Here is a 22,604-nt window from a genome sequence, read left to right as displayed (position 1 = left end):
TGTAAATTGATGTGACCTCAGTAGTCCCCCAAATGCTGTTATATATTAAGTGGTCAATAAATGTCAGTTATTTCTATTTTCTTTATTTTCTCCAGAATTTTAGTCATTGGCATATGGTAGGGAAGTCCTTCATAACATTTGTTTATAACTGAGCCACCTCATTTTCTCCCTTAGTATACACAGGACCTTGGTTGAGGTTGGAAGACATAAGAAGAACTGGCTGGCTTCAAGCTTCAATCCACAGTTCTCAGCCTTCTGAGTAGTTCATATTACCGGTGTAATGCCTGTAATGCCACCGATGCGCCACACTTTTCTTTTATATGTGCAGGCATTTCTACTTCATATATTCTTTTTTTATACATTTTTTATTGTAAAAATACTATACAGGGAAGGTGGCTCAGTGGTAGAGTGCTTGCTTTGCATGCCTGAGACCCTGGGTTCGATTCCTCAGCACCACATAAGCAAAAAGAAAAAATGCAGGAAGTGGCGCTGTGGCTCAGGTGGTAGAGTGTTAGCCTTGAGCTGAAGAGCTGAGGGACAGCACCCAGGCCCAGAGTTCAGGCCCCACGACCAGACCCCCACACACACAAAAAAATACTATACAGAGAGGTTACAGTTACATGAGCAAGGTAATGAGTACATTTTCTATCAAACATTGTTACCTCCTCCTTTATTTTTCCTCTACCATCTGTTCCCTCCCACTTCTACAACTACACTCTCCCCCCCCAGCCCCCACCCCTCCGACTTCCCTCCACTCCCAGCCTAAATTGTAAAGTTCGTTTTTCAACACAGTGTTTTGTGCATCTCCTTGTTACAATAGGTCAACCTGTATCCTTATTTAAGTATTTTGTTTTTCCCTTCCCCTCCCCAAATTACAGAAGTGTATATACAAGATGCAGGGCACTGACATCAAATACAGTGAAAACAGGGGTTATACCGTGGGGGAGGAACATACAAAGGAACAAAAAAAACCACATGGTACATTATAAATAGGTTAGAAACAATAGCAAGAAAGAAAAAATCACTTATGTCCCTATCTTGGGGCTCATTTCACTTAACATCATCTTATCTGGTCATATGTACATAGCTTTTCACCTTTTCTGCTTGTCCCACATTCTAGACATAGTATTTTTGTAACAAATGCCTATTGTAAGCATTGGCCTCAGTTTGTGATGTACCTTTTTGTTTTTGTAATATTAGCTAAAGATCAGCACAGGTAAGGTCAACTTTGTTATTTTACTTTGCTTACTACTCTCTCTCTCATCTCTCCTCTCCTCTCTCTCTCTCCTCTCTCTCTCTCTCTCTCTCTCTCTCTCTCTCTCCTCTCTCTCTCTCTCTCTCTCTCTCTCTCTCTCTCTCTCTCTCTCTCTCTCTCTCTCTCTCCTCTCTCTCCTCTCTCTCTTCCTCTCTCTCTCTCTCTCTCTCTCTCCCTCTCTCTCTCCTCTCTCCTCTCTCTCTCCTCTCTCTCTTCTCTCCTCTCTCTCTCTCTCTCTCTCTCTCTCTCTCTCTGTGTGTGTGTGTGTTGGTCCTGGGCAGAGACACTGTCCCTGAGTTTTTGTACTCAAAGCTATTACTCTACCACTTGAGCCACAGCTCCACTTCTCGGTTTTTGCCAGTTAATTGGAAAGAAGAGTCTCATAGACTTTCCTTTCAAGGTGGACTTTGAACTAAGACCTTCAGATCTCAACCTCCTGAGTTGCTAGGATTATAGACATGAGCCAGTCTCCTAGCCATTTTTCTTACTGCTTTTTAAATTGTTTAATTTAATTCCATTATTACTGTATTATTATTTTATTAACTTCGTTATCCTTAAGTAATTGTGAAAAAGAGCTTCAATTCAACACATCAGTTTATGAGTACAACGAAGCTTACTACTTTAGTATTTTAATATTTCTCTATAAAACAATTGCATTCATCTACATTTTAAGTAAATGGATTTCCCAATATTTTCTTTTAGAGGTTTTATAGTTTTAGCTTATATGTATTTGCAAAGTGGCCCTCTTCTTTTATTTGTCCAGCAGCACTTTATAAACAACCTCAAGTTACCTTCATATGCAGAAGTAGAAAAGAACAGAGGTTTGTTTACTCCATATAGATATAAACCAGGTATAACAAGATTTTCTTAATGATAGTCTTTACACATTCAATTCCCTGGCACATTTGTCAAATGACTATTGTATCTATATAGGGCTATTTTATGAGTCTCTATTCACAAATATATTTGTCATAGGTTATATAAATAGCTTATAGTAGAAGAAGCCTACACTTATTATGCAAAAAGTAAGGTGCTCAGTGTAGTTTTACTTGATATCTACCTTATCAGATGTATTGTCCTTCCTTACATTTTTGCTTTCTCCTTCAATAATTTTTTTTTATTTTTAGATCTTTTGGTTCTCTAAATACATGTTTAAATCAGCTTGTCAGTTGTTTGTGAAAAAGCTTGGAATTCTGACTGGCTTCACAGGAGACTTTCACAGATATAAAAAGGATTGGCATTGTAAACATTAAGTGGTTCAATCTCAGTATAATGCATTTCCACTTACCTAGAAATGTTTTCAGCACTCAGCTGACCATCAGGATTCATGGACCAATACATTTGTGCTTCCTAAACTTTGGTGGGCATTTGGTGTTTAACCTCATGCTCAATTCCCATTCTAGCTCTTTCTTAGGATTCAGGACAGGCACATGCTCTGGGTGAAGAATTCACAGCATGGTCTCTCAATACCCTCAGACTTTCATGGTTTCAGAGCCTGAAGAGTTCAAAACCAATTTTTTTAAATGAGCTAAATGGGAGACTGATTATTGATGTCCAGTTTACACAAAGTAGTCTGTACCTACTCTCCAGTGAAGTTGTAGATTCAGAGCTTGTAGCAAATGCATTTATTTCATATTCTCTCAATCATCATGTTTTGGCCCCTTAACCTTCTTTCCAAAACTGTATTTTAAATTGTCCTACCACTAAATGTTTTTGTTGATAATACTCCCTGTGCTCATATTTTTCTTTTCATATATCAGTCCTCACAAATCCTTTGAAGACTGTCCAAGTGCAGGCCTTGAGAACCTTTGGCACACATTCCTTCCATGAGAGACCAGCAAAGTTTCACTACACAGAAACAGATTTATCTTTGGCCTCCCAGAAATCTCTTCTCGAAATCCTCAGGGCTGTTCTTTGTCTTCATTTGAGCATTTCAGTTGGTGTTTCTTCTCTGTACCTTCACACTAAACAATTTACTAAAAACTGAGGAACTTACATTATTGTCCTCAATTTTTTACATCATTGTGGCATGCTTCCTTTGCTCTCTTGTTTCTTGGAATAATGCCAGTGAAGGAATTGATGTTCAGGAATAGCTAAGTCAGAGCAGTGCACACTGAAATTTCACCTCCACCCTAAGTCCTTCCCCTCTGGGCAGGGAAGAATGGAGATAGTATGCTTTGGGAGGCAGATGTTCAATTATGAATTGGAGTAATGCTGGGTGCCAGTGCCTCCCACCTGTAAACATAGCTACTCAGCAGGATGAAATCGGAGAACTGAGATGAAAATCCAGGAATGTCCAGGAGATTCATCTCCAGTTAACCAACAAAAAGCCAGAAATAGAGCGAACTCCAGCTCAAGTGGTAGAGTACTAGCCTTGAGTATAAAACAGTATCTAGGTCCTGGGTTCAAGGCTCAGGAGTGGCAACAACAACAACAACAAATTGTAAGTAAAGCTTATGGATCTTTATATAAGCCTATTAGTACCAACTACATTTACCTCCCATGTCTTCACCAAATCTATTTCTGAATTCTTACATATTTCTTAGGTATTTCCTTTATTTTCATTAAGAAGGTAGACTTTTATTATATATAGTACAGAATCCAGAAATTTGTGTACGTAATAATAACACGAGAATTAAAATATATTTAAACATAAAAAGGTCATAAGGACCCATAAATTTTTTACTTAGACAAAAAAAAGATTTATTGCACCAAATCCAAAGATTTTGACATTTTTTAAAAAGGCTCATTCTAACATTAATTTTTCTTTGTCTTTTATAATTGCTTTTCTTCCATTTTTCTTCTCATCAACATTCTCTTCCCTTTACTAGCTAATTAGTCTTAGTGAAAAAATGGAAGTGAAATTAAATATCTAATTACATCAGGACACCAGAAAATTTTCTTTAATGTAAATTGTGGTTTTCTTTTTCCTAAGTCTGAAGACTGAACTCAGTCCTTTGCACTTGCCAAAACAGTGCTCTTTTATTAAGCTAAATCCCCATCCCTAATTTTGTATTTTTTGTATAGAAGCATTTTAGGACCTAGAATTATGAAATAATGGTCTGTTAACATGAATCAATGAGCCAGCTTTTGTGGCTCAAGCTGTAATCTTAGCTCTTGAGAGACAGAAATTGAAGGATCTTGGTTCAAGGCCAACTCAGTTCATTAAAAAAAAAAAAAGTGCAAGAGACTCCATCTCAATCACTGGCTGCATGCATTGGTATGCACATATCAAGACAAGGAAGCACAAATAGAAGAATCACAGTCCAGGCTGCCAAGGCATAAACAAAAGAGGGGGGGGGCGGGGGGAGACTGGTTTTAAGGCTTCTTCCTGACCCTTCATTCTTCTCTATGGTTGACTATCATTTTAATTGGTGGATACCATCATTTCTTGGCACAATCCTAAGTCAATAAGTTGACTACTGTGAATAATGCCGTCATACACGTGAGTGTGCAGGTATCTCTACTACATGCACACTCGCAGTTCTTTGACTATACGCAGAAAGGTTACTACTGGGTCGTATGCTATTTCTACTTTAGTTTTTTGAAGAAGTTCCATACAAACTTCCATAGTAGATGGGCTAGTTTACATTCATACCAAGAGTGTATACGATTATTTTTTGCTCATATCTTTGCCAGCAATTGTTCTTGCCACTAAGAGTATGTTAGGATTCCCTAGTTTCCAATCCATGTTTTCCTCTATCTGGTCTACTGTTTGGATGATGGTTTCTACTGTTTTTTAATCTAATTTATTTTAATCTAATTTATCTAATTTACATTTCCAAAATTTCTGTCTTTTTTTCTGGATTATCTGTCCCTTTCTTGAATTTCTCACCCAAGTCTTGAATTTACTTCTTTCATTTATTCCATTCCTCTGTTAATCCGAATTCTTGGTGAGGTTATTGATCATTTTACACTAGAGTTTGAATTATTTTATGATTTTCCACTGTTTTTTTATTTCAATATCTTTGGATTTAGTTATTGAAGAGGAATAAACTTTTGTGTCATGTCACATTGATTTTTCATATTACTACCTCTACTATATTGTGATTTGCACATCTATTGAGACAGATTTCTCTTACCATTTTATATGAGAGTTTTCCTACTGTGCAGCCTTCTCTTTTGGGTTCAATCCTCAGCGTCACACAGAGAAAAGAAAACAAACCACAATAACAGCCACAACACTAAAACAAATCAGAGAAATACAATCAAAAATTAATAACAATTATTACACAACTAGTAGTCAAAGGGAAAGTGGCAAAAATAATGTACAATAAACTATAACATTAAAAATTAATAGTGGTAATAATAATAACCATAATAATATCAGAGCAAATGAAAAAGAAAGCAAGATTAAAGAAATGAATGAAAAAAATGAAGCTAGGTCCCAATGACTACTGCTTATAAGCCTTGCTACTTGGGAGGCTGGAATTGTTAGGCTTACAATTTGAGGCCATACCAGGGGGAAAATATTCTCAAGATCTGTTCTCAATGAAGAGCTGAACATGATAGCATGCATCTGTTATCTAGGTACTAGGAAGCCTAGCATAGAAAGATTACACCCAGGGACATGCCAGAGCAGAAGATTAGAACGTATCTCAAAAATAACAAGCAAAACTCAGGGTTGGCAGCATAGTTCAGAAATAAGAATGCCTGTGTGGCATGCATGAGGACTGGAGTTCAAACTCAAATTCTGAAAGGAAGGAAGGGAAGGGAAGGGGAGGAAGGGAGGGAGGGAGGGAGGGAGGAGAAAGGAGAAAATGGAGAGAGGGAGGAAGGAAGGAAGGAAGGAAGGAAGGAAGGAAGGAAGGAAAACAAAAAGTAATTTAAAGAAGATATATGATAACAAAATAAGTAAAAATACATAATTGGATAAAGGTAAGAACAGGAATAAAATATAAAATATTTAAGTAAAGCAAAAGCAATAATAAATATGATACCATTAAAAAAAAACAAAGTTTTAATAGGGCAAAGAATTGGAGGAGTTCTTCCCACCCCCACCCCCCACCCTAGGTCTTTTGATATGGGAAAGTTCCAATGCTCATTTGGGATAATGTGTTGTAGGTAGAGTCTAGTCTGGTTATGAGGAGTATACCCCAAGTGTATCGGAGATTGGAAAAAACATAACCCTGAGGTCTGTACTGGAGAGAAATCCAGGGAGTCCTGGAACTCTGCCTCTTTCTCTTAGTGCTTTCGGACTCCACCCAGCAGTATAGCACCCTGTGGGTGGAGGCTGGGAAAATGGGACAATCTGCTGAACCTGGGCTCTGATGTCTCAGCACTGCCAAGCAATGAACCACACAGAACCAGAAGCATCTGTAAAGGCCATTCATTCAAAGAGCTCTTGTTAACAGTAATCCACAGGCAATGGGGCTCAATCTCAGCCACACCCAGGCAGGGGGGGGGGGGAGGGACGGGGGGGGTGATGAAGGGGGGCAGGGATTTTGCCTGCCCACTGAGACTTCTCTCCACCACTTTTCCCAGTGACTGTTTTCCACCCAGATACTATGACAGGGTGTTCCAGACTCCCTGGGATGTGACTGTTCCTTATTTTTACATCCCAGAATAACTAACTCTGAAACAGCCCTGACTATGAGCATTCAGAGATAACGGTGATGAGGCGATGGATTTCCTCCCTAATGTTGGCCATGCGTGTGGAAAAGTCTCACATTGGCTACCCACACTGGATTTAAAGCTTGCAAAAAAGTATCAGTTTGTCATCGTGCTAGAATGCCAGTCTTTTGTCACCAGGATGGTCTGGATTATCTTGTAGCTGCAGTTTTGGCTCCCCTCCCCCACAGGGAAGCAGGGCCTAACGGGAGGGCAATTTTCTTTGTTTCTCTGAATAAATTTATTTAGTTGTCCTGTTACTTCTTTCCTGATCCTTAATATTCCTCCTCCCAATTTATCCTTGGAATATAGTCTTGTTTGTTCTTTGTTACCTACTTTTCCTTTTCAGATAGAGTTGCATAGAGGAAGTTGTTTTGGTTTTGGTTTAGTTTATTTTTTTAATTTTGTGCTGGTCCTGGGCCTTTGGCTTAAGATTAGCACCTACCTTGTGAGCCACGACTTCACTTCTGGCTTTTCTGGTGCTTAATTGAAGATAAGAATCTCATAGACTTTCCTGCCTAGGCTAGCTTGGAACCACAATCCTCAATTCTCAGACTCCTGAGTAGCTAGGATTATAGTCATGAGCCACTGGACCCAGATTAAGGAAAGTTTTTAATCTACTATCCTTCCCCTTCTTCTGCTTTAAAGCCTTCTATAAAATTAAAATTGTGATAGTTTGATAGAAGTTGTACTAAATATAAAGATAGATCCATTTCAGGATAATTGAGCTTTCACAATATTGAGGCTTACAAACTAAAAATGTTATGCTTTTCATACACACACACATATGGTATTTTATTTCTTTCAAATTAATTTTATGATTTATGTGTAAGTGGCAATCTATAGCATTGTATAAGTTTACACCCAAGTATAAACTGTAGCAATTGCATATGATATTAGTGCATTTTTTAAAAAAATTTGGTTTTCACCTTTTTTTTTCTTTTCTTTCTTCTTTTTTTTTATTGTCAAGGTGATGTCCAGAGGGGTTAGAGTTACATAATTAAGGTAATAAGTACATTTCTTGCCACATTTGTTTCCCCTTCCCTCAATTTCCTCCTACTTTCCCTGGCCCCCACCCTCCCCACCCCCAAGTTGTACAGATCATTTTCAACCTATTGGCTTGTATATTTCACTGCTGCACTTGTTCTCTGTCTCACCATTCTGTTGTTCCCCTTCCCTTATTCAAATTAATGTATATACTATACCAGTGTGCCAAAATCAAATACAGTGACAACAGGGGATATTCCATAGGGGAAAGAACTTACAAAAGAAACCCTCCAAAAATCACATAGTACATTAAAAACAACAACAGAGTAAAACCTATTACGTCCATGTCTTGGAGTTCACTTTCCTTAGCATCATCTTATATGGTCATATGTACATTACTATAGAGATATTCTGCTTATCTGCTAAGATTATGCTAGACATAAACTAATAATTGCGAATAAGGAAAATCATGGGACATATGTTTCTTTGGATCTGGTGTACTTCACATAATATGATTTTTTCCAACTCTTCATTTCCTAACAAATGGGAAAGTGTCATTCTTTCTGGTGGAGGCATAGAATTCCATTGCATATATATACATTTCTTGATTCATTCATCTGGGTTGGTTCCATATCTTAGCTATGGTGAATTATGCTGCAATAAACATAGTTGTGCAGGTAGCTTTAGTATGGTCTTGTTTGTGGTCATTTGGGTAAATTCCCAGAAGTGGGATTGCTGGGTCATAAGGGAGCTCGATGTGGAGCCTTTTGAGGAACCTCCACACTGCTTTCTAGAGTGATTGAGCAAGGTTACATTCCCACCAACAATGCAGTAGCATTCCCTTTTGGCCAAAACCCCTGCAGCATCTGTTGTTATTAACGTTTTTGATTATAGCCATTCAAACTGGGGTGAGATAGAATCTCAATTTTTTTTTCATTTGCATTTCTTTTATGGCCAGAGAGATTGAGCATTTCTTCATGTGTCTATTGGCCATTCTCATTTCCTTTTCAGAGAAGTCTCTAAGTCTTTAAGCTATGGTTTGCATTTTGGGATTTGTGCTTTTTCTCAGGCTTGCACTCAATGCTGAGCCTTAGCTTTTTTGCTCAAGTCTAACACTCTACAATTGATCCACAGCTCCAATTTTTGGTAGTTAATTAGAGATAAGAGTTTCACAGACTTTCTTGCTTGGACTGGCTTCAAATCAAGATCCTCAGTTTTCAGCCTCCTAAGTAGGTAGGATTGCAAATATGAGTTGCTGATGCTCAGTTTCACTTGTTTTTTAATCAGTAAACGCAAATGTAATTGACTTTTATAAATTCATCATTTAGCCCAATCCCTTACTGAAGTCACTTATGTGTTCTAGGATATATTCCTGTAAATTCCTTACAATTCTTTATGAAGATAGCTAAACATCAAAATTTCATTCTTTTCAAAAATATCGTAATAAATTTTTTATTGTGAAAATACTATACAGAGGGGTTACAATTACATGAGCAAGGCAATGAGTACATTTCTTATCAAGCATTAATGCCTCTTCCTTTGTTTCCCCTTACCATCCCTGACCTCCCATCTCCCCATCCACCCCCAGCCAAAGTTGTAAAGTTCGTTTTTTAACATAACGTCTTGTACATCTCATTGTTGCAATGGGTCCACCTGTATCCCTAGTTAAACAATTTGTTTTTCCCTTCCCCTCCCCAAATTATACCAACATCAAATACAGTGAAAGCAGGGGTTATACCGTGGAGTAGAGACATAAAAAGCAGCAAAACAATCACCTTATAAATATGTTAGAAACAATAGCAAGAAAGAAAAAACATACTTGTGTCCTTATCTTGGGGTTCATTTTGCCTAACATCAATTTATCTGACCATTTCTTATTGTCTCAGACATATACTAGTTATTGCAAATAAGGGAAACATGGGATCTATGCTTCTTTGGCCCTGGCTTACTTCACATAATATAATTTTTTCCAAATCTTTCCAATTCCTAACAAATGGAGCAATGTCATTTCTTTCTGATGGAGGCATAAAATTCCATCATATATATATATATATATATATATATATACATGCATACATATATATACATGCATACATATATATATATATATATATATCACATTTTCTTGATCCATTCATCTACTGAGTTCAATTTTTAAGAGTTTCTTTAACTCATGCATCTATTTCTAAGTGTTTTAGAAACATTTTCTTTATCCTTATTTTACAGTTTTCCTCCATTAATGTCAGAAGATACATGTTATATGTATTTAATTTTTGTATTTAACTTTGTCAATGTTTTTTCATGGTGCAAATTGTAGTACCTCTTCATGTACATTTTGTAGTGTCTTGAAAACTTTGCATTTTCTACAGATGTTAAATTAGTATTTTGTGAGTGTCATTTTTAACATTGATGAATAGATAGTATTGTGCAATCATTCCATAGTGCTGATGAATTCCTATCTATAAGTTCTAGCAATTGATGAGAATGGAATACTCAGTTCCTACACAATATTTGAGAATATGTCTGTTTCTCTTTTTGGCAATATTAATGTTTATTTCATTTATTTTGAAGATCTTTTATTTAGTGTTATATAAGCTATATATGTCTTATAGTTTCAGATTGTTATTTTTATCTTGGTATTGTGATTTATTTAAAATTATGTAATGTCTTTCTTACTGATAGATTTTTCAAACATTTATTCTACATTAATATAGCCAATATTACTTCACTTCAATATTTTCATCACTGGTTTTTGTTCTTTCACTTTTAGCGTAGGTTATGTTTTTAAGTCATTCTGTCAATCTTAACTGATGTCTCTAGACCATTTACATTTACAATAATTAGTGATAAGTCAGGAGTTAAATGTTCTATTTTATTACTTCTTTTCTGTTTGTGTCTGCTTCTCATTTCTAGGTAGCTCCATCCTGCGAATTACTGTGACATGTTTAGAACTCCATTTTTTTATTGTTACTGATTTTTATTCTATCTGCTTGTATATTTTTATTAGTGGTTGTTCTACATATTAGCATATTCATATAGAACTGATGACAGTACAATCGGTTAAGATTTTACCACTTTGGAGAATAAATAGCTTACTCCTACAGAGACCCCTTTGTCTTTCTTGCCTTTGAAGTTAATTGTGCTAAGAATTTCATCAGCATACAATGAAAACTGTATCAGATAGGGCTATATTTTTCTAGTCTATCATAAAACTGATTAAAGGGCTTCATGAGGTGAAGTATAATCTGTTAGATTTAATTATTTTCTTCTTAGGATATTAGCTTTCTTCTAATTTTCTTTTTTGTTTAATTTTATTTTCTTGTAAAAATGCTGTACAGAGAAGTTACAGTTACATCAGTAAGGTAATGAATAGATTTCTTGTCAGGCATTGTTACCCTCTCCTTTGTTTTTCTCCCATTCTTTCCTCCTCTACCTCCTCCCCCCCCAAAGTTGTAAGGCTTATTTCCAACACAGTGTCTTGTATCATTGTTGCAATGGGTCATCCTGTGTCCTTGTTTCAGCATTTTGTTATTCCCCTTCCTCTCCCCAAATTACGTAAATGTATATACAAGCTGCAAGGTACCAAAATCAAATATAGTGACATCAGGGATATACCATAGGAGGAAGAACATACAAAAGAAACAAAGAAAAAATCACCTAGTACATTAAAACCAACAACGAAGAAAACCTCTTATGTCCCCATCTTAGGGTTCATTTCACTCAGCATCATCTTATATGATCATATATACATAGCTTTCGAGCACTTCTGCTCTTCTGATAAGATTATTCTAGACATATAATAATTATTGCAAATAAGGGAAACATGGGACCTATATTTCTTTGGGTCTGACTTACTTCACTTAATATGATTTTCTTTCTGTTTAAAGAACTATCTTAGGCTATGTCTTGGCATGAATTTCTCTAAGTCTACTATATTTAGATGTGTTCAGATTTTTTTTAATGTTAGTGAGATTCAGAAAGTTTTTCATTGGCAAATTTTTAAATATGTTTTTCAGTTCCAGCCTTCATCTTTCTGGGGTGCAATTTTCCCATATAAGTTAATGCTTTTCTCAGTGTTTTTAGTCTATCTTATGTTTATTGATTCGACTGAGTAAATTCCATGTATCTTTGTCCAAGCACATCAAGTTCTAATATTAACTTTGTTTGTTGTATTTCACAATTATATCATTTCCATTTGTCAGTACTTCTATTTCCTTGCTGGCATTTTCTCTCTTGTTTCAGAAAAATTTGTAGTTGGTGTTTGAAACGCGTTAATAATTATTCTTTTATATTCTTGTTGGAAAACTGAGCATCTAAGTGACTTTGGTACTATATATGTTGTCTTTTCTCATTGTAATTATGAGACGGCTAGTCTTAGATATAATGTATGATTTTTTTTAGTTTTATCCTGAGTGTTTTGGCCTTATTGAGTGATTTTTTCAGTCCTATCTTAATATTCTACAGTAGTTGGTAGCTCCCTTTTTAGATTTAATAGTGGTTTGTGATTTCAATGATAGTTTGGGCTTGAATACTTCTCTTCACATGGAGTCACTTGGATTTTCAACTGATCGCAACTGGTGCTATCAATGGGGGCAGAAAACTTTATTTAGCTGTCTAGTGTTGCTTGGCTACCTTGAGCAGAAGTGTGGGAGCAGAATATGTCAGACACAAGTGTCCGTGTACCATTGCAATCAGAAAGGAAGGTGCAGGGCTGTGGGCTTTGCTGCTTCTGAAGAATGTCCAATCTGCTTGTTAATGTCCCTGTGGGATGGCCCAAGGCATTAATTACTAAGGTTAGTAGATCAAACTGTCACCAAAATCAGGCTGCAAGGCAGGGACTAGAATGGCTGTTGATAGCCTTTTGTAAGCACCAAAACAGACATAAGGACAATAGAAAGGATTGGGTCTTCAAGTATGATCCCTGAACTAGAAGCATCACTATTGCCAGGGAACTATTTGCAAATACAAATGCCATGCTATTTTAGACCCAGATTCATAACGCTTGGTTATGCCCAGGATATTTCTAGTAAGTTTTCCAGTGCTTCTGGTATGAAGAATGTAGATTCTGTCTACATTTGAGAGAAGATATTTTCCTACCGTGGACATTATGTTTCTCACATTGATGTTCTAAGAGAGTTCTTAAAACTGAAACAAGATCTACCAAGAGCTAGAATTCCACAATAAAATGTCTCTTCCATATTCTTTCATCTGGACTGTTGATTATATAAACAATCGGAATCAAGTACTACACAAGACAATAATTCCTCCCTCAAAAGCCACTTAAAATGTCTGTGTAATATTTTTTTTATTTTTTTCCACCTGTGTTTATTTAAAAAATGTTTTGGTTTTTTTTTCTGAGTCAAGCAGAAAAGGTCAGATAAGTTGATGTTAGGGAAATGAACCCTAAGATATGTATTCAAATTTTTTTTTCTTTCATGCGATTGTTTCTAACACATTTATAAGATTATTTCTTTGTTGCTTTGTACGTCCCTCCCCCACGGTATAACCCCTGCTTTCACTGTATTTGATGTTGTTATAATTTGTGGAGGGGAAGGGGAAAAAAAAAGTTTAAATAGGGATACAGGTGGACCCATTGCAACAATGAGACGTGCAAGACATTATGTCGAAAACGAACTTTACAACTTTGGTGGGGGGGGGAGGGTTGAGTGGGGAGAGTGGGAGGAGGATGGGATGGGAAGGGTAAACAAAGGAGGAGGCTACAATGCTTGATAAGAAATGTACTCATTATCTTGCCCATGTAATTGTAACCCCTCTGTACAATATTTTCACAATAAAAAATAAAATTAAAAAATTTAACTTCCAAAATCAAAAATAAGAAATGTTTTATATAATCTTTTCTTACATTTGAGAAGAAATGCAACCTATTGATTAATATCTAAAGCAGACCTATCTTCCTAGGTTCAACTCCAGCCTCTCCTCATTTGTGATCCTGTATGATTTACTTCATAGAATTATATAGAAGCTAAATATAAATGCAAAAATAAATGTAAAAAAACAGCCCAGAATATCTTACACTGGGTAATTTATAAAGAAAAATAGTATATTTTCCACTCTACTGTCTGGAAAGCTGCAACCCAGAGTCCATATTTGGTGAGGGTTTTCTTATTGCAGCAGGCATCAACAGTGAGAGCAAGATGTGGCCATACCTTCCTCTAGTAATAAGCCCACTCTGGCAATAACTAATCAAGTCATGCAATAGGCACATTAACCCATTCATGAGGAAAATGGATATCTATATATATGCACGTATATGCATATACACACATACATACACATTTTGTCATATTTTCCCATCTTTTCCCATATGTCAGTTAAAGCCATTATCTTCATTTATGGAAGCATTGTTCAGTCACAGGATTCAAGTAAAGCTAAGCGATGCCCCAATGAGAAGTCTATGGCTACTACTTCATTAATGTGCTACACTAATTGAATTAATCCACTGCACAGAAATGTTATTTCTAAAATCTTCCTGTCACTGTACAAGTTGTGTGAGTCTAAAGTTTTATAGAACTGATGAGCCACGTAGAATGAAAGCTTCCAAACCTTTTGCAAGCTTCTGCCTCAGACACTGCAGTATACAGTATCTGACATATAACAGTCACTTCATGAAATGTTTATGAACTTAACTTTTGAAGAAACAAGTATGTCATTTTATGGTCTTTCTGGCTGCATAATTAATAAAAAAAACCTTAAGAATAAGAACAATGTTTAAATGTTCTTTTTGTCAGTACTGGAGATTGGACTCAGGGCTTTACACTGGCAACGTACTCTACTCCTTGAACCCGGGCACCCATCTTTTCTCTTTCAGTTTGTTTATCAGCTTGAGTCCAAAATTTTTGCCTTGAATTGAGATCTTCCTATCTTTATCTTCCAATTTGCTGGGAATCCAGACATGTTTCACTGAACCCAAATAAATGGTCTTTCAAAACTCTTAAATTCCACTAAATTGCCCATTTTGTATTCCTTTTCAGCTCTTTAAAATAACTTCTCTGTGGATTTAGTCCTTTCCATTTGTCCTTTGAAGCACCATGTCCTACCTAGAACCTCTCAGTGCTTCACACCTTGCTCCAGTCATGTAGAAAGGATTTCTTATTTCCCTGTATTTTCTTCATCTGTGCCACTCTGTTACACATAAAGGTGCACAAATTCTGTACTCATTCTTCACTCTTCCCACATAATCTACATGCACATTTCATGCTTTGTTTATAAGTTACTGATGGTCTTAGTCATCTTGTTATATAGCTTCCTCTACCTCACAGAATTCATAATTCTCATTTCTCCTTACATCATTAAAACATAGCTCCTTAGTGCTACAGCCGAACAGGTTTCTTGAGTTTCCTTCTGTTGGCTGAAACTTGTTCATTCTGTAGGCTTAGATCTTACTCTTCCCAGTCTTCACCAACTTTGATGCCTTGTTCAACCCTGGATTCTTTCGTTTGGATTGATTTTACTCTTTAGCTCATGGATCTCCTAATTCAAGAAGACATCTGTGAATTCAGAGATAGAATTAATCATTCATAACCTTGCACGTCCCAGGTAAATCAATTTGCCCCAGGTAGAAGATGATCGCTGTGTCTTGTTCATATCTAGACCCCCAGCAATCAGCACAGTTCAATGAAAAAAATTGAATTGAATTGGATTATGTCTTCAAGTATGACCATTACGAATATTATAATTCAAAAGTTTCTTCAAAGGATTTTTATGATTGTAGACTTCTATACATCCCTGTATGGGAGCAAAATAGTTCAAAATAAAATTGGAAAATCAAAATTAAGATGAATGGGATCCTACAAAGAGGGAAATTGTGACTATATCTGCAAATACATTCCTGTTCTTAAATTTTTATTCAAACAAAATATCACTTTAAAGACTCGGTGACATATTGTTACAGGTGGTAGCATTGTGCCTGGAAAGCCCTGGAGATCATTTACAATGATTAACACAGTCATATTTATTCTCTGTTTCCAATTGGCTCCAAAGACTCCATATGGCTCTATAAGGCTAGGTTTTTATTTATCTTCTAACATGTGTTTTACTATTGTTTTTCTTATTACAAAAGTAATATGGACTTGTTTCAGAGAAATAAAAAATTAATTACAAAGAATGTAAAAAAGTAAGATACTACCAACACTTATATAATTCCATTGCTTGAGGGAGGGGACTAGGCAGTTATTCCTGTTGCTTACTATTTACTCTCTGCTATGCAATGTTAGTTTTTAGACCAGATTTCATTTCTGGACTTCTGGATTTTGAAGCTTTTGTTTTTTGTAGCTTTTTAATTTTTTTTTATTTTTTATTTTTGGTCCGGTTGTGGGGCCTGAACTCTGGGCCTGAGCACTGTCCCTCAGCTCTTCAGCTCAAGGCTAGTGCTCTACCACTTGAGCCACAGCGCCACTTCCGGCTTTTTTCTTTTTGCTTATGTGGTGCTGAGGAATCGAACCCAGTGCCTCAGGCATGCAAGGCAAGCGCTCTACCACTGAGCCAACTTCCCAGCCCTGTAGCTTTTTAATGTTTTTAAAAATTTTTATAAATTATAGAGAACTTATTCCCGTGCCCTTTCTTCTTGTGCTAATCCTATTATATGGTTTAGAAGAGTCCACTTGAAATTCTTCTTAACTGATTCTGTTCCTCTTAAATCTTGTGGAAAGCACCTAACACTGAGCCTTCTCATGACTGACTTCATTTTTATCCACTCATTCTTGTTCTTTTTTTTTTTCTAAGCCCCCTCATACTCCTTCCAAAATCCCTCTCTAGAAATACAGGTTTTCCTTCTCCATGTTTAAGTTTTAGGCTTAAACATAGTCTTATGTCAAACTTTTTGGTGTTTCTTTTTGTGATTGTTGGTTTTGATGGTTGTGGGCTAAAACTCAGGGCCTTGGCACTGTCTCTGACCTCTTTTGCTCAAAGCTAGTGCTCTACCACTTTGAGCCACAGCACCACTCTGGTTTTCTGGTGGTGAATTTGAGATAAGCGTCTCACAGACTTTTTGTCCAGGCTGGCTTTGAACTGCGATCCTCAGATCTCAGCCTCCTGAGATGACAGGTATGACCTGCTAGTGTAGGGCTTGTATTTCATTCTTTACCACAAGAATAGTGATATTTCTCCCAAAGTAGAGTCTATAAGGAGGTAATTTCTTGGGACTTTTGTTTCACTACCTGTACGATCACAATCCTACTTCATTTACACAGTCACATCAGATAGGATAGAAAGTTTGACTTTATTTTATAAATGAAAAACCTAGAACTTATAAAAGGGCAGACAAGTTATAACAATGGTTTCTAACTTCTAATCACGTACAGCCTCACTCATTAGCAAGATACAGGTAAAATCATGCTATATTTTCATCTTTGTGACATAGTAAGAAGGGAACAAAAAGTAAAAATATATTTAATGATGTGACTGAGTAAGGAATTTTTATTCATTTCAGTGAACACTCTGGTGGCTGCCTCCTTCACAGGCTTTCTCTGTTTCATTGTTAGCTACCCCGTATCCTCTGGGATACTTCAGATTATTTCCTTGGACCTCTCCTCCTTTCAATTTAGTGACTTCACCTAGTTACATATTGCAACAAGACACTGATGACTTTAATATTTATGTACTGTCACAGAACATAAATTGTTCTCTCAATGCACACATCTTAACTCCTTAGTACCTGTTCATGCTATCAACCAATGTATTCTAATTCTTTTGTAGTCACCCTTGATTCCTCTTTTATATACCCTATAACTTAATCTCTTTGGAAAGTCTATTGGCTTTAAAAGTGAGTACATTTAGAAATTAGTCATTAACCATCAACTCCAATAGCAATATTCTGGTGTCAGCCATCATACTTGTCTCTGAAATGACATCAAGGGTAGCTTCCAATTCTTCTCCCTGTGTCTTTCCCAGACGAGGTTAAATGACTCAGACATTGCACCATTACCCCACTCTTTAACACCTAATTCACACAAATAATAGCAGTAGGATGAAAATGAACAAGGGAAAGGTAAACAGTAATTGTATATTTTCATTTTTAGCAGATTTCATGTACATGATGCTAATTTTTCAGACACGCAGAATGTAACTATTATGGTAATCCCAATGACTTCCACCTTGTTTTCGAAGGAAAGTCTGGGAAGCTAGGCAGAAGTTTTCTGCAGGGCTGGACCACGTATATAAAGGGTCTAATGAAGTGAGACCAAGTGCTGCTGAAGGAGGAAAGCCATAATGGAGATCACTTGAAAAGGAAGAGTGACCAGCAACCAACATCAGGGCTCAGCAGCCCCACAGAACATCCATTTTGGCAGCAACAAGCAAATTTATAAGGACATGGAACCCCAAGATGCCAGTGGCCCACCTCTCATAGCAGTGTGCACAAGGTGCCTGGATTAGGGATTGCGGATTTGCTGTTCAACATTCTGGAATTTACGGGGGACTCTTTTGAACTGATTATTCCCGATTCTTTGTCTTTTTCTTTCCATTTTAGAAGAGGAATGTGTGCCCTGTGCCCACTTTACCACTTTATATTGGAAGTAGATAACTTTATTTTGCTTCATACAGTCTTTCTGCAAAGATCTTGCCTTGAGCTGACATGAGATTTTTTTACTTTGAATTGATCTTGGTATGAGCTAATACTTTTGGACTACTGAGAGTACACTGTAAGAAGAGCATGAAACCATGGGAGGCAGAGGCAGAGTACCATGGTTTGGATATTGCTTGTATGTCCTGCAAGTCTTCATGAAAAGTAATTCCTATTGTGAAACAGTAAAGCAGAGGATGGAATTTAATACACCTGTGGTATTGAGAGCTGGAGTCATGGGGTAGTGATCAGAGTTAGAGAGTGTCACTAAGATAGAGACTTCATGATCAAAACCTGTTGACTTCAAAGAAATAAGGAGATGGACTGGCTAAACACAGATACAAAATAATCTCTATGACATTCTATACAATCTCCATTAAACATAAAAACTATCAGTAGATTAAAGTTTATGAACCTCCAGAACTGTGAGCTTAATAAACCTCTTTTATTTTTAAAGTTATTCTGCCTCAAGTACTTGGTTATATTAATGAAAAAGTGACCATTATAGGTCATACGTTATCCTTCATTGTAATGTGTCCAATTACTAGCCAAGAAAAGAAATCCCCGTAAGATTCTTTATCATCTAGAAACCATTTAAAGATATAGAACATTGCATTTCATATGTATATTAAAACTGATTTGTAAGTTTGGATTGCCTGATGAAGTGTATGGGGTATGAGCCTTTCTATTAGCATACTAGAATCTCCCCCCAAGGCACTATAGATGGCCAAGCCCAGACTCCTCTCAGAAAGGATTATTGCAATTTCAAGCAATAAAATTTTAATTAAAACAAACACTCAACATAATATTCTTGACTTTCAGCAGTATTCTATTGATTTTTCTTCTTAAAGCTCCTCACTGGGATTAGAAATTCGGTATGCAATGAGTTTTTTTTTTTTCAACTGCAGATAAAGAATATTTTTCCCCTTGAAAGGCATTTGACAATCAGGTAAAAGTAGTGTGGGGTCTTAGCTTTTATGACAATCCTACAAATCCTTGTCTGAACTTCAAACACATATGTTAAAAATGAAACTCATTAGTCCTTCACTATACAAACCAACTGCTCTTCATCTGATTTCTTCATTTTTGAGAATGACATTGTTAGTCTGACAATCGAGAATTGTCTCAAAGACTCAAATAACTTTGGACTGTCCTTATCCTGTCATCAACTCCCACAACAGAGTTAATTCCAAAAAAGATTTTCTACATGTACTTTCTTCTTGTCACTTTTCTCCTGTTTTCATTTCAATATTGTGAATTCCTTCCTACCTGGACTCCCAGTACTACATCTGTCTTACACACAATCAAATGAGTCAAGCATTAGCTATGCTATTCTCTTTGTTCATATGCTTCAGAAAATAATAGGTTTTATCACTTGTTCATGGCTCAGAAGAAAACTACATATATTCCTTTATATGAACATTATACTGTATAAGACCTGGAAGCCATCAATCTACTACTTTATAATAAGAAAATGATTATAAGGGCTGTTATTTGAATGACCCTTTTGAGGTCACTAAAATGAAGCTTCATATAGCATACTCAGACTAAATATTACAGCCAGAAGAGTTAACAATCATCACATAACAAATCACTGCAAAGTACAATGGCCAACAAAATAAACAGCTTGCTCATTACTTCAGATCTGTGGGTGTGTCAGATTTAATTCAGGCTTGACTATAAATGGATATTAACCCCACTGTGCACTGAATCTAGGTCTGTTCCTTTTTAGACCAGGAGTTGACTTAAAGCCTTTTTTTTTTCTTATGCCAATTTTATGGAAAGAGGAAAAGGCAAAGGGTATCAGCTCACTTAATGCCTCAATTTATCTCATGTGTGATGGTGTTCTGTGTGCAAAGCAAATCCCATCTCTGAACTGCAAATCCTAGGTGTGCTCAGTGGGTCACTGCCCGGCACAAGAAAGGATGGGGAATCTAAACAAAACTTCAATTGGTCATAGCAGCCTTGCAACCATTCCCATCAATGTGTAATGACTAATGGTGGCACAATGTTTTTTAATTCCAGTGATAACTATGTATCCATAAGTTTTTCTGTGCAGTAGTAATAATAATAATGGTTAATTTTTGAAGTGATTTCAGCATCCATTTTCAAAGAGTCTCTGTTTTAGCAACCTTTAGTGAAACTCCTGAACCGTCTCCCCAACAAGCCTCATCCATGTATTCCCTAGTAGAATATGGTAACAAGAACTCTACTAAGTCACTTTTGCTACTATATTGGCTTTAATATCAGGTCACCCTAGCTCTTGTTTCAGGAAGAATCCTTTTGGTCAATTGAGCCAGAATCTTCAAAAAGATCTGGGATGTTTCCTTTTGATAATTTTTCATCCACTGATCCTTGGCTATGAACTGCTTACTTGTGTCATATTCAGAGTTAAGAAAGAGTTCAGACCCAATCTCCCTCACTCTTTTCCCCTCCCCCTCTTCCTCCTCCACTCCAACACCTCTCTAAAATCTCATCCAGTTGTGTTTTTTTTAATGGAAGTCTCAATGATCTTGAACTGTGCATTGTAAGTATGTGATTATGTGGTTTTTTTTTTATTTAGCAATCTTTCACTAGCACAGTTTCTCCTTACCACCGCAGCCTTATTGCTTTCTGTGTGACTTTGAAAAAGTCACACAACTTCTCAGTGCCTCATTTGTTCAAGTTGGAAAAGCACAGAAGACTGCTTACCACCAGGTTGTCGAATGATTACAAAGCACTGTTAAGGATTAATGAGATAGAATAAAACTCTCTGAATCTCCTAAGGAAAGGTGTGGCAGAGGAACAAATGAGTTATTATTATCTATTAGTAGCACCTTGCATAAAAGTCTCCTCAGTCTTGAAAATAAATTAGTTAAGTTTGGAAGAACAATTAACTCTTTCGGTCCATTAGGCAATGAATTAGTACATTATATTTAATATGACCTTACATATTCCATTTACAAAATCTTCTCACAAATTCATTTTCTAATTTCACACTCATAACCTCTTATGAATTGAAGAGAGCTGACATTATCTATAAGTTGATGTATGAAGGAATGGAGGATTAGAAACATGAACTGACTTTTGCAAGCTTGAGCAAAACCAGGATTGGAGCCCATTACTTTGATGATAACATCAGATCTCATTTCACTTTCCCACTCAATAATAAGACATTATTATTTTAAAGTATAATTATTAATGAGATATGTATAAATATCCTACATCATGAATAAGGCCAGGTACCTTATTAAAAATAAGATAGAATGGAAATAACCATTTATAAACCTTAATATCTTTCTCAGACTTCAAATTGGAAAGAAAGGATGGAGTTAGCTAATGGTGGTGTAAGTTAAAATACTCTAATCAACTGAAAAAATCAATTAGCTTACTGAGCATATGTTTGTCACCTTCCTGTGATGTACCAGGCATGCTGAAACTATGTGTTCCTTCCTGTGTGGTTTATATGGTAACAGTAAGAAAGACATGCTAACATGTAGCAAATAAATGTATGATTCAGATCATGGAAAACCAGATAAAGGATATCAAAAGTGTTGAGATGAAGAATTGGGGAGGTATTGCAAACCTGATTATTCCTACAAGCTCCTGGGAAATTCAGATAAACAGAATTGCATCTGGGTGTGATGCCCAGACAACAGGAGAGAGGAAAGCATGAAGAAGGGAATCGTAAGACTCTAAGTCAGCAAATCTCATTGTTGTAGTTATTTCTTAAAGAAAGAAAAAATTATGCAATTCTGTTGGCCTAAACTTACCCTTAAAAAAGAATATAAAGTAGCAAGTCCCAAGGCCCTTTTTATATCTGCATGACCCACACAATATGTGGTTAATGGGAGAGGGGAATATAAAAACAGTGATACTTAATACTAATAAACTATTTGCAAAGATGACAAATGAATCACTCATTTAATTTACATTGATTAAAAAGAAATGCAATATACTTCTTAATGTAGCAACAAAGTATATTAGAAACTATGGTCTTTTTTAAAAGAGGCAACTTTGTGTTTTCTCTTTCTGTGACCATGACAAAATTCTCACTTAATGAGCCAAAGGGGAAACAACGTGTATTTTTTCTTTTCTTGCATTATGGAGTTAAAAATCAAATGCTAGTTATAACTTCATTTTCTTTATTTCCTGGCTTTAGTTACACAATTAGACTTAAAATTACATAACAAA

At 36.2% G+C, this 22,604-nt stretch overlaps 1 long non-coding RNA gene across 3 annotated transcripts in view; it reads right to left on the bottom strand.

Moving 5' to 3' along the window:
- The window catches only part of LOC138824530 (uncharacterized), a 265,875-nt gene that overhangs the window by 81,355 nt on the left and 161,916 nt on the right, over positions 1-22,604 (bottom strand). For all 3 annotated transcript variants that reach the window (XR_011371115.1, XR_011371114.1, XR_011371116.1), the window contains exon 6: positions 5,338-5,439. This is a non-coding gene — a long non-coding RNA (uncharacterized lncRNA). The remainder of the gene's footprint in view (positions 1-5,337; positions 5,440-22,604) is intronic.

The sequence above is a fragment of the Dipodomys merriami genome, unplaced genomic scaffold (genome assembly GCF_024711535.1).
Source record: "Dipodomys merriami isolate MVZ:Mamm:240054 unplaced genomic scaffold, mDipMer1.0.p SCAF_13, whole genome shotgun sequence".
Classification (NCBI taxonomy): Eukaryota; Metazoa; Chordata; class Mammalia; order Rodentia; family Heteromyidae; genus Dipodomys; species Dipodomys merriami.
This window is presented reverse-complemented; position numbering and strand designations above follow the sequence as displayed.